Source organism: Phocoena phocoena, chromosome 6 (assembly GCF_963924675.1).
Source record: "Phocoena phocoena chromosome 6, mPhoPho1.1, whole genome shotgun sequence".
Lineage (NCBI taxonomy): Eukaryota > Metazoa > Chordata > Mammalia > Artiodactyla > Phocoenidae > Phocoena > Phocoena phocoena.
In genome coordinates this window covers 79963521-79979056 of record NC_089224.1, presented here as the reverse complement: position 1 = coordinate 79979056, position 15536 = coordinate 79963521, and the positions used below count along the sequence as shown (strand labels likewise).

General features: G+C 36.8%; 1 protein-coding gene across 1 annotated transcript in view; it reads right to left on the bottom strand.

Moving 5' to 3' along the window:
• The window catches only part of ZCCHC7 (zinc finger CCHC-type containing 7), a 238781-nt gene that overhangs the window by 178045 nt on the left and 45200 nt on the right, over nt 1-15536 (bottom strand). The gene's annotated exons all lie outside the window — the stretch shown is intronic.

Here is a 15536-nt window from a genome sequence, read left to right as displayed (position 1 = left end):
GATGTGTCTGTAACACCCTAAAGATTAAACAGTATAATGTCATAAATCCTATTACAGTATATAATCTCTAAATTACATTCAAGGGGATAAAAATATACTGCATACTAATGAACTTTACATTTTCATGACACCCTTTATACTGAATGTGCGAATCTAGTTCCTTTGGATAAAAGTTTATGAAAATCCATCCCTCATAGCTATTAAATGAAATATATTCTGCTTATCTCTGGAATCAGTTACTTTGAAAATGATGTCAACCTTGGAAGTGGATTAACTTCTCCCACTTCTCCTACCCCAAATTTCAAGATTTATTTATGTGTTATCTACAAGAGGTGGGATAGGAAGACAAAATTAAAGGAGTAAACACCTAAAAATAAACAATATGAAACTAAACATATATCATACAATAAGTTTAGAACACATGTGTAATACCCTGAAAAAAATGACAGTAAAGTAAGGTTAACAAAAAAGATTCCTCCCCACCGAAAAATCCCACCATGAAAGGGCAAGAGCTCATTTTTCTGAGCAATAAGGGTGAGAAATAAAACAACCTCCTAAATATTATTAGGTATGTCAGAAAAAAATATGCAACAGATTTACTGCATAATATGAGATGTTAAGCAAATTCAATGAAATTTTGAAAAATGAGAAACAAGGAATAATGGACACTTATTCCTGGAAGTGCACTGAATAATGTCCCTCTCAAAAAAGATATGTCCAAGTTGTAACCCCCCCCCCCACTACCTGTGAATGTGACCTTATTTGAAAATATGGTCTTTCCAGATACAATTTAAGATCTTGAGATGAGATTATTCTGGATTTAGAATGCCTTTAAGCCAATGACTGGTGACCTTATTAAGAGAAAGGAGAGTGAAATTTGAGACCACAGATAGGTAGAAGCAAGCCTTGTGAAGACAAAAACAGAGACTGGAATGAAGCATCTACAAGACAAGGAATATCAAGGATTTTCGGCAGCCACCAGAAGCTAGAAGAGAGGCATGAAAAGGATTCTCTAAAGCCTGCAGAAGCAACTAACCCTGCAGACACCTTGATTTCAGCCTCTAAAACATTAATTCTGGAACAGGAAAAAAAAAAAACATTTCAGCCTTTGAGACTGAAGAATGCTTGGTGCATCCTAGAAACAGAAAGGAGACCAGTTTGGCTAAAGCTGAACAAAACAGAAAAACAGCAGCAGGTTACGGTTAGGTGAGATAGATGTGATGGAGTGCCACTGGACTTAAGGGTGAGTCATGAAAGTCCTTGTAGAACAAAGTAAGGATTCTGAATTTCACGGTGTGAGGTCCATTGGAAGGTTTTGAGCAAAGAAGTCACATGACCTAACTAAAAGGGTCTCTGTGACTGCTTTATGGAGAGTAGAATGTAAGAGGGCAAGAATATCAGTGAAAGAACAGCTGGAAGGCTATGCAATATTCCATCAAGAGATCATACCCAACTAGGACAGTTATAGAAGTGATGAGAAGTCAGATTCTAGATATACCCCAGAACTAACTGCTTTTACTGATGGACTGAATGTGAGAGAAGGAAGACAGAGATTACTTCAGTGTTTTTTTGCAACTGGAAAAATGGAGCTCCCATTTGCTGAGGTGAAAAGTTACAGGGGCTGAGGAGAGAAGAGGGAAGCCAAATCAAGACTTCAGATCTGATTTCTTAGGATGTCTATTAAATATGGAAGAGTGTCAATTATACCTCAGTAAAGCTGGAGGAACATAGGAATTAAATGAGATCTTGTAGGAAATGACTATAGAACAGAAGACGCCTGAAGGCCAAGCCCTGGGGCCTACAAAGTTTAAAGGTCATAAGATAGTAACAATAGCTAACATATTACACTATGCATCAAATACTGTTCTCAAAGCTTTACTAGTCTATTTAATCCTCATAACAAGCCTCCATTTTACAGGTCAGGAAACTGAAGCACAACAGGGTGGGGTGATTTGACCAAGGTCTACGTAGTAAGCAGCAGAACCAGGATTTATAAAGACAAATTAACTTTAAACCCCTAACTCTTAAGCATTACCCACACTGTATGTCCTACAGAAAGGATAAACTGACCAATGAATCCTTGGTATGGCCAGTGAGGTAGGGGAACCAAGACAGGAGGTATCCTTGAAGCCAAGGGAAAAAATGTCAACTACTGATGATTAATCCAAAAGGAGGAATGAGAATGGACCACAGGATCTGACAAGGTGGAAGTCATTGGGAACACAATATCATCACCACCATAAACCGATACTTTTATACTATTTAAAATTTTATTTAGTATTTATAAAAGATTACCTAATCTAAAGAATATACCCACTTCACCAACCAGTTTAAGACCCTTTATGTATAGATCACTTTACCTCAATTTTTATCAAGTTTATCACCTTCTATTACTTCTCTTAAGTCCCTCATGACGGAAATTTTTGTCTAGATATATTTATTCATAATTAACTCTTTGCTTGAATTTTTAAGTCAAAGATTTATTTATTTAACATCCAATGGCAATAGCAAACAATAAAATCAGCAATAAACATATATAAGATGGCTGCTTCCTTAGGTTCTGGCATACCAAAAATAGCATGAGAACTCCCCTCTCCATCCATTACTACTTTAACGGACCTCAATAACTACTGATGATCTAATATCAGACCCAATAGTTTTACATGCTAACAAGTCATTTCAATAGGCATTCAAGAAAGTATAATTTCATTCATAAAAAACTCCTCAACTTGGCCTCAGCTCTTCCAATTCTGAAATGAACGCTTAGGCTTTAGTTTACTTCCTTAAGGTAGACTTTCAGTAGACCTAATAGGTCTACTGTCCAAGGTCATTCCATTTAATGTAATGTAAGAAACCCACAAAACAACCCCAGATATTTATCAGCCCAATAATCAGATGTTTGTAAACGCAGTGTGTACAAATTACCCCTTTAGCAAACCAGATACATACACCACTGCAATGGATTATACAATTTTAAACAAGTCTGGATATACCATCGTGATTTAAATATAATGTTAAATCTAACTGCCCTGTTAAGACTACTGATACTATTTCCCTTCTAATTCCAAGTAAAAAAGAAAAGAAGAATTCTAGAAAGAGAGGTGTCAGGGGATTCAGGATGAGTAAGCAACCAGGAGAGCAGAAACAAAATCGTGCCAAGCCCTACCAGTAAAAAATGGAACACTTCTTGGCTCTCCCAGCTCTGGCATATTTTTTAAAATGCTTGTTGCCTTGATGAAAGTCAATAAGGGGAATCTGGAAAACTGCCATTAAGGACTGAATAAAACAGGAAACAACTTACTTTACCAGTGATCCAAAACACTGTCTGAATCTTTAGATGACACAGACTAAGTTGATTCCTAGATTTATCAATTAACAGTTAACATTATTACACATATTAAGTTGCTACATAATAAGATCTGACACAAAAGCATTCAACAAGTGTTAGCTGAACTGATACTAAGATAGAAGGCTTCTGAAATTTACAAAATAACATGCACAATACAAGTATAATGAATTCTGCTGAAAGACTCCTTTGAATATCTATTCCTGTAGTAACAAAACACATCTGGAATAACACAATAAAAGCCCAATACCTAACCAACACTCAGCAGGGAAAGATGAGAGGCTCAAGGCAAGAGAAAGAATTAGGCTTGAATTTACAAAACTACCAGAGGGTGAAGAGGGAGCCTAAGAGTAGAAGGCAACACAGCATTGTTGTTAAGTGTGTGAGCTCTGGAGCAAGACTGCTTGGGTTGAAATCCTAAGTCTCGCACTTACTTAGTGACATTACTTTACCTCTTTAGACCTATTTCTTCATCTATAAATGAGATGATACTAATAGTACTAATTCATTGGGTTGTTGAGATGATACTAACAGTACTAATTCATTGTGCTGTTGTGAGGATGAAATGAGTTAATATATGTAAAGTGTTCAGAAAAGTACAATAAATAATTTACTATTAGTACTGAAATTGTACTCATACTTGCCTAGTAACCTGAAACAAACCAACGTTGGGTTGAACCATATAAAACTGTTATATTTGTAGATCAAAACACTTTGAATATAGACAATTTTTAATGATTCAATTGAATATAAAAGAAAGAGCTGCTAAATCAAGTTGCTAAGAATGCCAGTGGACAAAATAGAAACAGGCTCACAGACACAGAGATGAGACTTGTGATAGCCGTGGGGAGGGAGAGGAAGGGACTGGGAGTTTGGGGTTGGTAGATGCAAACTACTACATTTAGAATGGATAAACAACAAGGTCCTTCTACATAGCACTGGGAACTATATCCAATCTCCTGGGATAAACCACAATGGAAAAGAATATTAAAAAAAAGAATGTCTACGTGTGTATAACTGAGTCACTTGGCTGCACAGCAGAGACTGGCACAGCACTGTAAATCAACTACACTTCAATTAAAAAAAAAAAAAAGAATGCCAGTGGGACCCAAGCCCTGAAGAGCTAGAGTCAACCCAGCAATGTACTTACACAGAAGCTCTAAAATGTACCTGAAGGAAAAGGATTTCTGTAGCAGGTTGAAAACAAACCACATTTCAAATAATAAAGCATACAATTCAGTATGACTAACCTCTAAGGCAACCAATATTTTACAGTGGATTGATTTTGAAAACTGAACTAATGTTTTATATTCAAGTATCTACTCTCTCTCCTCTAAGTCACAAAATGAATGTTCTCACAATTTCAATGGTACTATTATTTAATAATTTTTAAATGCCTAATTTAAAAAAAAAAATTTTTTTTTAATGCCTAGTGCTTCCCTGGTGGCGCAGTGGTTGAGTCTTCCTGCCAATGCAGGGGACACGGGTTCGTGCCTCGGTCCGGGAAGAACCCACGTGCTGCGGAGCGGCTGGGCCCGTGAGCCATGGCCGCGGAGCCTGTGCTCCGCAACGGGAGGGGCCACGTCAGTGAGAGGCCCGCGTACCGCAAAAAAAAAAAAAAAGAGAGCCTCATTTTGATCACATGAACATTTTACAAAGCTAATGCTGATTTATGAGATTCTTAATGCAAAAATTGCTAAGGAAAGTTTTTAGTCACCATAATGTATTATGAGAATATATTTGTGGTTCATAAATATCTACAGTGATTTTAATATAAAATTGCTCTTAGTTTCCTAAATATTTCCAGCAGGATGTTTCTACTATTTAACATACTATCTACAATCTACCTTAAAGGCTGTCAATCTCTCAAACTGAAACAAGTACACTAAAACCTCAAAGAATGATAGCACAATTTTAAGACAGCCAGTCTTCTAATTCCAGAACATCTTCCATAAACTCCATTCCCATTAAAGTCACTCCCCATCACCATCTCCTCCCAACCCCTGGCAACTATTAATCTATTTTCTATCTCTATTAATTTGCCTATTTTGGACATTTCATATAAATGGAATCATAGAATATGTAGCCTTCTGTGTCTAGCTTCTTGCACTTAGCATAATGTTTTGGAGGTTTATGCATTTTGTATTATTTATCAGTACTTTGTGCCTTTTTATGGCTGAATAATATTTCATTCTAAGAATATACTGTATTTTATTTCTCCATTAATCAACTGATGGACATCTGGGTTATTTCCATGTCTTGCCTGTTATGAATAAAGCTGCTATCAATGTTCTTTGTCATTTCACCCCCTTTTAAGAGGCATAACAAAGTTTTAAATTTTAAAGCAAATCACAGAGGTACTAGCACAACTCTTTGAAGACCCTAAAGACCTTGATACAATTTCAACTAACAGCATATTCTTCTTTAGGTATAGACTCTGCTCTTCATTAAATATCATCCAAACAAGTGAAACCGAAAAAACCTCATCTATGTTTTGCAAATAGGAAGTACAAAGAAAGCTACAGCATAAAACATTCTAAGTTTCTTATGTTGACTTTATCTAGTTTTTTAAAAACCAACATAGCCCACATTTAACTTAAATATTTAAACAAGATTAATTTGTTACAATGATAAAATTACAAATTTGTAATTCAAGAATATACCAAATATATATGCTTACATTTAAGTATCTACATTTTTACACTTTGAACTGCTCTCCTAAAGCACTATGGCAAAAATTTCTGCTAAATATCCAGGATTATTCTGATGGATTTGAAAAAATTCAACCCGTAAATATTTACTTTTTGCAAATAAAATAACCAAATCATCCAAGATGTCTGAAAACTAACTGGAGGTTAAAATGTACCCTATATGTTTGGGAGCAAAGACTAATTTTCTTGATTATTTGATTTAAAACATTTTGATATAAACCTCAAATATCTACTTGAAAAATATAGTTTTTATTTAAATCATATATAATGTGGCCAAGAACCCCTAATGTTACAACTGAAACAAGAGCTTCCAATATATCAATTCAGTAACTTTCATGCCAATATTTTTGTTTGCTTTATGACAAAGGACAACAAAAATGTTATCAAAACAATGCAAAATTATTCTTCTACAAAATTATGTGACATGTTCAGAATACTCTACCAAAATAAATACAGCACTCAAAAAAAAAGACAGTATTTTTTGAGATTATGGAACTATAACAATTTCTTAAAAATATTGTTTTTACTCTATGCTAAATATCACTGAATTGTACTGCTGTTTTACTAGTGTTAGAATTTTTTTACATCTATTTTTAAAATAAATTTTACTTAGTAAAATTTTAGAGGATATTTATAGAAGTCTGAATTTAAAAAGCTACTTTCTAATAAGCTCCTATAGGGAAGTTTTCATTGAAAAAAAAAGAGCGAGAAAGAGACAAACTAGCATTCCACAATTCCTTTTGCTATAATTTTTAACTACATATTTAAACCAATTAAATACAGTTTGTTAGATTTGTAGAATATCAAATATACCATGGGCCTAATATTTAATTCAAAGTCAATAAATATTTATTGAGTGGTCTGATACATGCTTAACACTATGCTAAGCACTGAGAAAAAAATAACCATTTTGGGTTTTTTTCCTATCTTTCTCCCTCCTTATCTGTTTGGCCTACACATTTAATCACTTGATGAAAGATGCCAGCAGAAGAGTACCACCTACCCTCATTTACTACACACTTGACTTAAAATTATACTCAGAGTCTCTAAACTCAGAATTCAAATAAATACTAACTATAAAAAAGAATTCACAAGAATCTGTTTTTCTGCAGGGCGCTCATCATTGAGGGGTAAAATTTTTCTCGTATGCATCATGAAGGAAGATCCTGTTTCCATGTTGTTGGCAAAACTGTCAATCATGTTGATGAGCAGCAAATAAATGAATGCCCAATGATGGGATTCTGTATTATCCTTAAAAAAGAAATCCATCAACTAAACATCAACAGGTAAATGTTTATACTCGACAGCCATCAATTTCAACTATCCATGCAAAAAGACAGGTGAGCTGGACTGGTAAACCTCGAAATTAGAGAAGTATTAATCGTCTGCTTCCAGCCAATATAAACAGATGTTATTTTTAAACAGGGAAAATCATCTCTTCCACTGAAATTTATTTGCAGCAGATAATGTTCTGTTACATTTTTAATCAAGCAGATGAAGTTACATTTAAATTGAAAATCTGCTTCACTCAACTAATCAGGCAAGTAAAATTCAGAGATGATTGAATGGCATTACACTGCACACTATTACGGCAGGTAAATTGGGAAATTTACCTGTCACACCACACAGCGTATTGTTCAGCCACTGCATCTGCAACTTAGAAGCAAAGCGCTAAGACAAAAAGGGAAAGGCATGTTAAACAGATTTATAAACCCATCATGTTTTATGAAAACATTATTAAGGCTGTCAGCAAAATAAATAAATAAATAAATATTTTTAAAAAGAAAAAGGAAAAAATACACAGCACCTCTCAGGGAATCAATGAAGATTTACATGGGTATGCTTATCTGTTTCATGTAAATAGCATGCCTGGTTATTTTGAAAATCAAGATACACCCCAGGCTAATGGAAAAAAGCAAACATTACATCACAGCAAAAGGCAAAGAAACAATGACAATCGTATTCTTGATATTATGTGGTCAAACATAAGGGAAATAAAACACTTTATCAACAAGTAGATAAAACAAGCAACATTATGTTGCTTTGCAAAATGACTATGACTTCACTTATCAGTACAGATCATTAAATTCGTATACAACAAAAACATCACATTTTTAAAAACTGTCGGGCTTCCCTGGTGGCGCAGTGGTTGAGAGTCCACCTGCCGATGCAGAGGACACGGGTTCGTGCCCCGATCTGGGAAGATCCCACATGCCACGGAGCGGCTGGGCCCGTGAGCCATGGCCGCTGAGCCTGCGCGTCCAGAGCCTGTGCTCCGCAGCGGGAGAGGCCACAACAGTAAGAGGCCCGCGTACCGCAAAAAAAAACAAAACTGTCAATTCACCCTACTTAAAAAAGCCCAGTCCATTTGAGTCACTTGTAGTTCCCTATACAACTGGAATGTTAACAACCAAAAAAAAAAAAAAAAAAAGAAAAAAACTAATGGCCATTTCAGTTGTTTGAAACCTCAAATTTAATTTCACTGCTTAGTATTTGTAAACTCATATACTTTTGTTACAACAGCTGAACTTATAACATTTATTGTGATTTATTCCAACAAAACATACCAATAACAAGTTACATCTTTTATAATTTAGTTTCATCCTCATAACCTTTGAGATACAGTTGGCCCTCCTATCCACAGGAGATTGGTTCCAGGACCCCCAAAAGATACCAAAATCCATGGATGCTCAAGTTCCTTACATAAAATGACACAGTACAGTCAGCCCTCTGTATCCGTGCATTCTGCTTCCATACAGTCAACCAACAGCAGACTGGAGAGTTTACTATATAGAGGCTCTCGTGCCACCACTGTTCCTTTCTCTTTCCTTTCTTCCTTTTCTCTATACTTCACTTTTTCCTCTTTCCTCCTTCCTTCTTTCAGGTTTACCTTCCCTTTCTTTCCTCCCTTCCTTTTCCCCTTTCTTCTTTTCCCTTTTTGGGGAGGAAGGGAGGGAAGGGGGGAGGAGCAGAAACAGTACATAACACTGGAATGTGCTCTAAATTATAAAGACATGATATTACTGTTCTACTCAATACAGTGTGAATGTTCTCTGATTTTCCATTAGGGGTAATGGATTTGGACTGACATGTCCATGCCCTGCCATGGGGTTAATAAAGCTAGCTAGAAATCACCAGCATGGTATCTTAACTACCAAAGCAACACTTTCAATAAATTACTGGTTAGTGTTAGAACAGTTTAAGGTTTACAGAAACACTGCAAAGACAGTACAGAGTTCCTACATGCCCTCACCCAGTTTCCCTTTATTAGTAATATCCTACACATTAGTATGGTACACTTATAAGAATTAATGAAATAATATTGACTCATTATTAACTAAGATCCATACCGTTTTCAGAATTCTTTACTTTTTCCTTGTTTTTTTGTTCTAGAATCCCATCCAGGACAACATATTATATTTAGTTGTCATGTCCCCTGAGGCTCCTCTTGGCTGTGACAGTTTCTCAAACTTTCCTTCTTTTTGATGACCATGGCAGCTTTGAGGAGTACAGATCAGGCATTTTGTAAAGTGTCCCACAATTGGGATCTGTCTGTTTTTCTCATGGTTAGGCTGCAGTTATGGGTTTTTGGGAGGAAGACCACAGAGATAAAGTAACATTCTCATCACGATTGTCTCAAGTGTAAATGCTATCAACATGACTCATCACTGATGATGATAGTGTTGACTACCTGTCTTACCGTGTTTTGATTTAGCCATAGCCTTCACCAAAACTGCATTCTCATTTTTCTCAACTCCCTAATGATATACTGCTATTCTTCATTGTTGAAGGTGACCATTTTAATAGCTACTATCCTTGGGTGTGACTCACAGGAGAAAAAGAAATTTTTTTGATCCAGCTGTGCTTCTCATACTGCACAAAGATTAGTCTTTGAGTCACCACAGTGATTTTTCCAAGTCTGTACATATCTCTGACCTGACTCTTTGCTTTCAAAGTTGGTCCAAAACAGAGGTTCTCAACTTGAGCTAACCATCAGAATCAAACATGCAGGAGCTTTTTAAATGCTGTTGCCCAGGTCCCAATTTAATCAGAATTCCTGAGCATCAGTAGTTTTTTTTAAACTCTCCAGATTATCCTAATAGGGTGGAGAACCATTGATCTCCACCTTAGCTCTACACAGGCCTTAGCTCTACATAGACTGTGGCAGTGCAAGCTATGTGTCTTCCCAGTTACAGCATTCATAGCTATGCTATACTGTTTGAGGTTTACATTTCTTATGTCTCTTCGGTTCTTCCTGTTAATGGCTTTGGCTTAAAAGAACTCTATAATTCAGGGACACGGCAATGTTTAAACAATAATAGATTAAACATAGTCAGAGGCAGAAGGCAGTGACCGACTTTTAGAAGCATTGCTGATGAAAAATATGCATATTCCAAGGTGAAGACTACAAAAGGATGAATACTAAACCACCAACATCAAAACGTTTTATATTCCCCAAAACACAGCAATAGACTATTGTTCAAAACTTGGTGCTCATTTTTGCACCGAAGCAACAATCTATGGGGTGGCAGAGTTCTCAGGCTAACTTAGTAGAAGTGTATTTAACCCTTAAGGCTAAAGAAATGTTCATCTGAAGAATGTGAAACTGCCACATTCAACCATCAATTTACATCAATTTCACATGATTCAACATAATACTCTGTATTTTCAATAAAACACAGAAAAATAGTGATTACAACAATAGTATTTAAACAAAACTAAGAAAATTATTTTTTTAATTTGTTTAATATTAAATACTAACACTTGGTGGAAAGGCTGGCCAGATCATATGGTCTGCAAGACAGACAATTCCGTTTACCCGTAATGAAAGGGACAAAACAGTTTTGTGGGAGATGGGGTCACAGGGAGAGACGAACTCCTAGGAGTGAGGCCAAACTAGCAGAGGCAGAAGGCATAATTGGGAATCACAGAAAATGAAAGCTAGAGCTGTAGAACAAAACAAATGAACAAAAGTCCTGAGTTCAGAGATGCAATTTCAAGTCAGATAAGGTTTATACATATGTTTTTACATACTTAAGGAGAAGTAAGAACTTTAAAGAGTAAGGAAACATATTCCCATGGTGGGATGATAAGAAAAACAGACTGCATCAGGTGCCCTGACTATATCCAGTAAACCGCAGAATCAGGTGTTCTTTTTTTTTTTTTAATTGAAATACAGTTGATGTACACCATGTAAGATACAGGTGCACGACACAGCAATTCACAACTTTCAAGGGTTATACTCCATTTACAGTCATTACAAAACACTGGCTACATTCCCTGTGGGCACAATACATCCCCCCACAGCCTATTTTAAGCATCGTTTATACTTCTTAACTCCCCACCCGCATACTGCCCCTGTCCCCTCCCCAGAATCAGGTATTCTTAAGACTGTTGTATTAACTTTCATGAAAGTTGTTTTCGTAGGCAGTGAATACCCTGAGCCCTTCAATACTGTCATAAACAAGGATTAGATAGGGAAGAATACATTCTCTCCCTCCTTTTTTCAAGAAGGGTACCGTCAGCTGTTAGGAGTGACATAAGAACTAAGCTAAATAGGAATATCCTTTAACATATACTTGTCATAAACATTCTTTCTTCAAATGATCAATTTTGAATCATTTCTCTATTTTCTATGCATTTATTTATTATTACTTGAGGTGATAGTATTTTAGATTCTGCTTTTATACTTAAGACAACCATTTTCCAATATTAACAACAAAAAAACCACTGCATAAACATTTCTGATGACCCACACAGTATTCCATGATATAGATGTATAGTCAATACTTAATTATTCCACTTTTACTGAATGCTTATGTTATTTTCTTTTTTAAAAAATAACAGGGGCTTCCCTGGTGGCGCAGTGGTTGAGAGTCCACCTGCCGATGCAGGGAACACGGGTTTGTGCCCCGGTCCGGGTAGATCCCACATGCCGCGGAGTGGCTGGGCCCGTGAGCCATGGCCGCTGAGCCTGCGTGTCCGGAGCCTGTGCTCCGCAACGGGAGAGGCCACAACAGTGAGAGGCCCGCGTACCGCCAAAAAAAAAAAAAATAACAAACGCATCCTTTGTACTCACATACAGTACTGGTGGGAATGTAAAATGGTTCGGTATGGGGAAGTTTGGCAGTTTCTTAAAAAATTAAACATACAACTACCATACAACCCAGCTACTGAATTCCTGAGCATTTATCCCAGAAAAATGAAAATTTATGTTCACACAAATCTGTACATGAATGTTCATAGCAGCTTTATTCATAATTACCCAAAACTGGAAACAATTCAGCTGTCCTTCAACAGATGAATGGTTAAACAAACTGTGTGCATTCATATCATGGGATACAACTCAGCGATAAAAAGGAATGAACTAATAATACACATAACAAATTGGATGAGTCTCCAGGGATTGGAAAAAGCCAATCCTAAAAGGTCACACACAGTATGATTCCATTCATATAACATTCTTAAAATTAAAAAATTATAAAAATGGAGAACACATCAATGGTTGTCAGGGATCAGAGACGGCTGGGGAAAGGGAGACTATAAAAGGCCAACATGATGAGGGGTCCTTGTGGTGACGAAATTGCTCTGTATCTTCACTGTATCAATAACAGTATCCTGGTCATGATATCTATCATATAGTTTTGCAAGATGCTACTATTGGGGGAAACTGGGTAAATGGTACACAGGGTCTTTCTGTACTGTTTCTTAAAACTGCATGTGACTCTACAATTAAATAAAAAGATTTATAAAAACAAATCATTTATATATAAAGAAATTTTCTCTATTTCAGATAATTTCCTTAGGCTGCTGCATCAAAAGAATCAATCATGCTTTGAAGCCTCACATTTTTTTTTTTTTTTTTTTTTTTTTGCAGTATGTGGGCCTCTCACTGTTGTGGCCTCTCCCATTGCGGAGCACAGGCTCCGGATGCGCAGGCTCAGTGGCCATGGCTCACGGGCCCATCTGCTCCGCGGCATGTGGGATCTTCCTGGACTGGGGCATGAACCCGTGTCCCCTGCATCGGCAGGCGGACTCTCAACAACTGCGCCACCAGGGAAGCCCGAAGCCTCACATTTTGCCAAATTATTTCCTAAAAAGTCATGCCTTTCAACATTTCTCCCAAGCATATTGTTCTGCTATTATGTGGTCTTCCAAAATGTAACTCAAGCTCCTCTCCTTTCCTCCCTGAGCTGCATCCTTAAGAAGGTGCCTCCCTCTCTGTCCCCACAGCATCCTATGCATACTGTGCTTAACCAGAGTGCTTAATAATCTGCTGCACAAATTTTTACTTGTCTCTACCCAATGTGATTACAAATTCCTAGAGAGAACAGATGAAATCTTTATCTGTGTACCTCCAGTTCCTTGCATATAGGAATTAAATAAATGTTTACTGAACTAAGGAATAAATAAACAAATACTATTAAAACATTCTCACAAATGTGTGTTACCACAGTTATGATTTTCCTGAGTGACTAAGGAATGATGATACCACTGACACATTTAGGACACTGTAAGACCAGTTTAAAAAGAAAGACGAGTTGAGCTGAGTTTGTGATGACTCTAAGACACTCACATGGGGAAATCCCAAAGGAATGATTGGACAGTCATGACTGTAACTCAGACTCTGGAATCATCTGCAGATGATACTTAAAAGACTGGGAATAGGAAGGGAAAAAAACAAATGAGTAAAAACAAGAGGTACACAATCTCGTTTACTATATGTGTTGCCTCTAATCTTCATTTTGTTCTTTTTTTTTGCTGTACGCGGGCCTCTCACCGTTGTGGCCTCTCCCGTTGTGGAGCACAGGCTCCGGACGCGCAGGCTCAGCAGCCATGGCTCACGGGGCCCAGCCGCTCCGCGGCATGTAGGATCTTCCCGGATCAGAGCGCAAACCCATGTCCCCTGCATCAGCAGGCGGACTCTCAACCACTGCGCCACCAGGGAAGCCCTTCATTTTGTTCTTAAACTGACAAGTTGATACAGAAGGCACATTAAAACTTTAAGAGGGCTTCCCTGGTGGCGCAGTGGTTGAGAATCTGCCTGCTAATGCAGGGGACACAGGTTCGAGCCCTGGTCTGGGAGGATCCCACATGCCGCGGAGCAACATAGGCCCGTGAGCCACAACTACTGAGCCTGCGCGTCTGGAGTCTGTGCTCCGCAACAAGAGAGGCCGCGATAGTGAGAGGCCCGCGCACCGCGATGAAGAGAGGCCCCCGTTTGCCACAATTAGAAAAAGCCCTCGCACAGAAAGGAAGACCCAAACACAGCAAAAATAAATTAATTAATTAATAAACTCCTACCCCCAACATCTAAAAAAAAAAAAAAAAAAAAACTTTAAGAGGCATGAGGCCCATAAAACAACTATCACTTACCATTAAACAACTAAGTATACAAATGTCTTTAATGAATTTGGTAATCGACCAGGTCAACATCATCCACAAACAGAGTAAATGATAATTTATCAATATGATTTAAAAGATATTATGAATGTATCTACCCCAAAATAATTTTTTTCTACCTGAAAAAACTCGTTCCTGTGAATCAAATATAAATTAAACTGAAAAAGGTAACCTCTTAAACCACTATAAGCTAAAATTGTACATTAGAACTTATTAGTGACTAGTCTGTAGAACTCAGGATCCTCTGGTTGAGGCACTGTAACATCAGCAGGAAAAGAAAGAGTTCCCAAAGAAGAGGTCTCTCAAGAAGATGCCAAATAGAGACTTTAATTAACCTGTATTAACAATTTTGTCTATTACTGAAATTCACACCACTTAAACGCAGCATTTACAAATATGATAACAACACAGCAGCAACAGAAAATGTCTGAGTTGGCATTCTACCAACTAATTCTCACCACTACCAACAATGTACCTCCACTCCATTTCTAACAAAGACTACATATGAAATATTTTAGTATACATCTCTTAAAAATAAGGACTATTTCCTAAATAACCATAGCAATAGTACCAAATCTACTTTTAATATGATTAACTAGCATTAGATAATTTCTAAATTTTTTTCATCCTTGAGATTCTGTAATCTCAAAAATTCTTTTTCAAAGAACAACTCACTCCATAAAAAAATATATGACACACTGGTTAACACTTATATTCCTAAATTTTAGAATTAAGTATCCCTTCTTCCTCCCAAATATGTTTTTGTTTTTATTTTTGCTTGAGAAAAAAAAGTGGTAGGTACGTCAGCATAAATTTTTTTAGGGTTAATTTTTTTTTTTTTAAGTTTAAAAACACCTCTATCAAAGACACATTTATTAGACAACTGATGGGAAATACATGTTTGGCTCTTTGCAAAAGTGATTGGCCACATTAAACTTCTCACTTTGGGCAAAAAGAAACCCTAAGCAAACCGAACTGGCAAAGACACAGGCACACTTAATGTAATTTGAACTGGATAATTCAATTAAAAATTTTAAATTTGTAGCCTTTTTTATATAGCTAGTAAACACAAATTA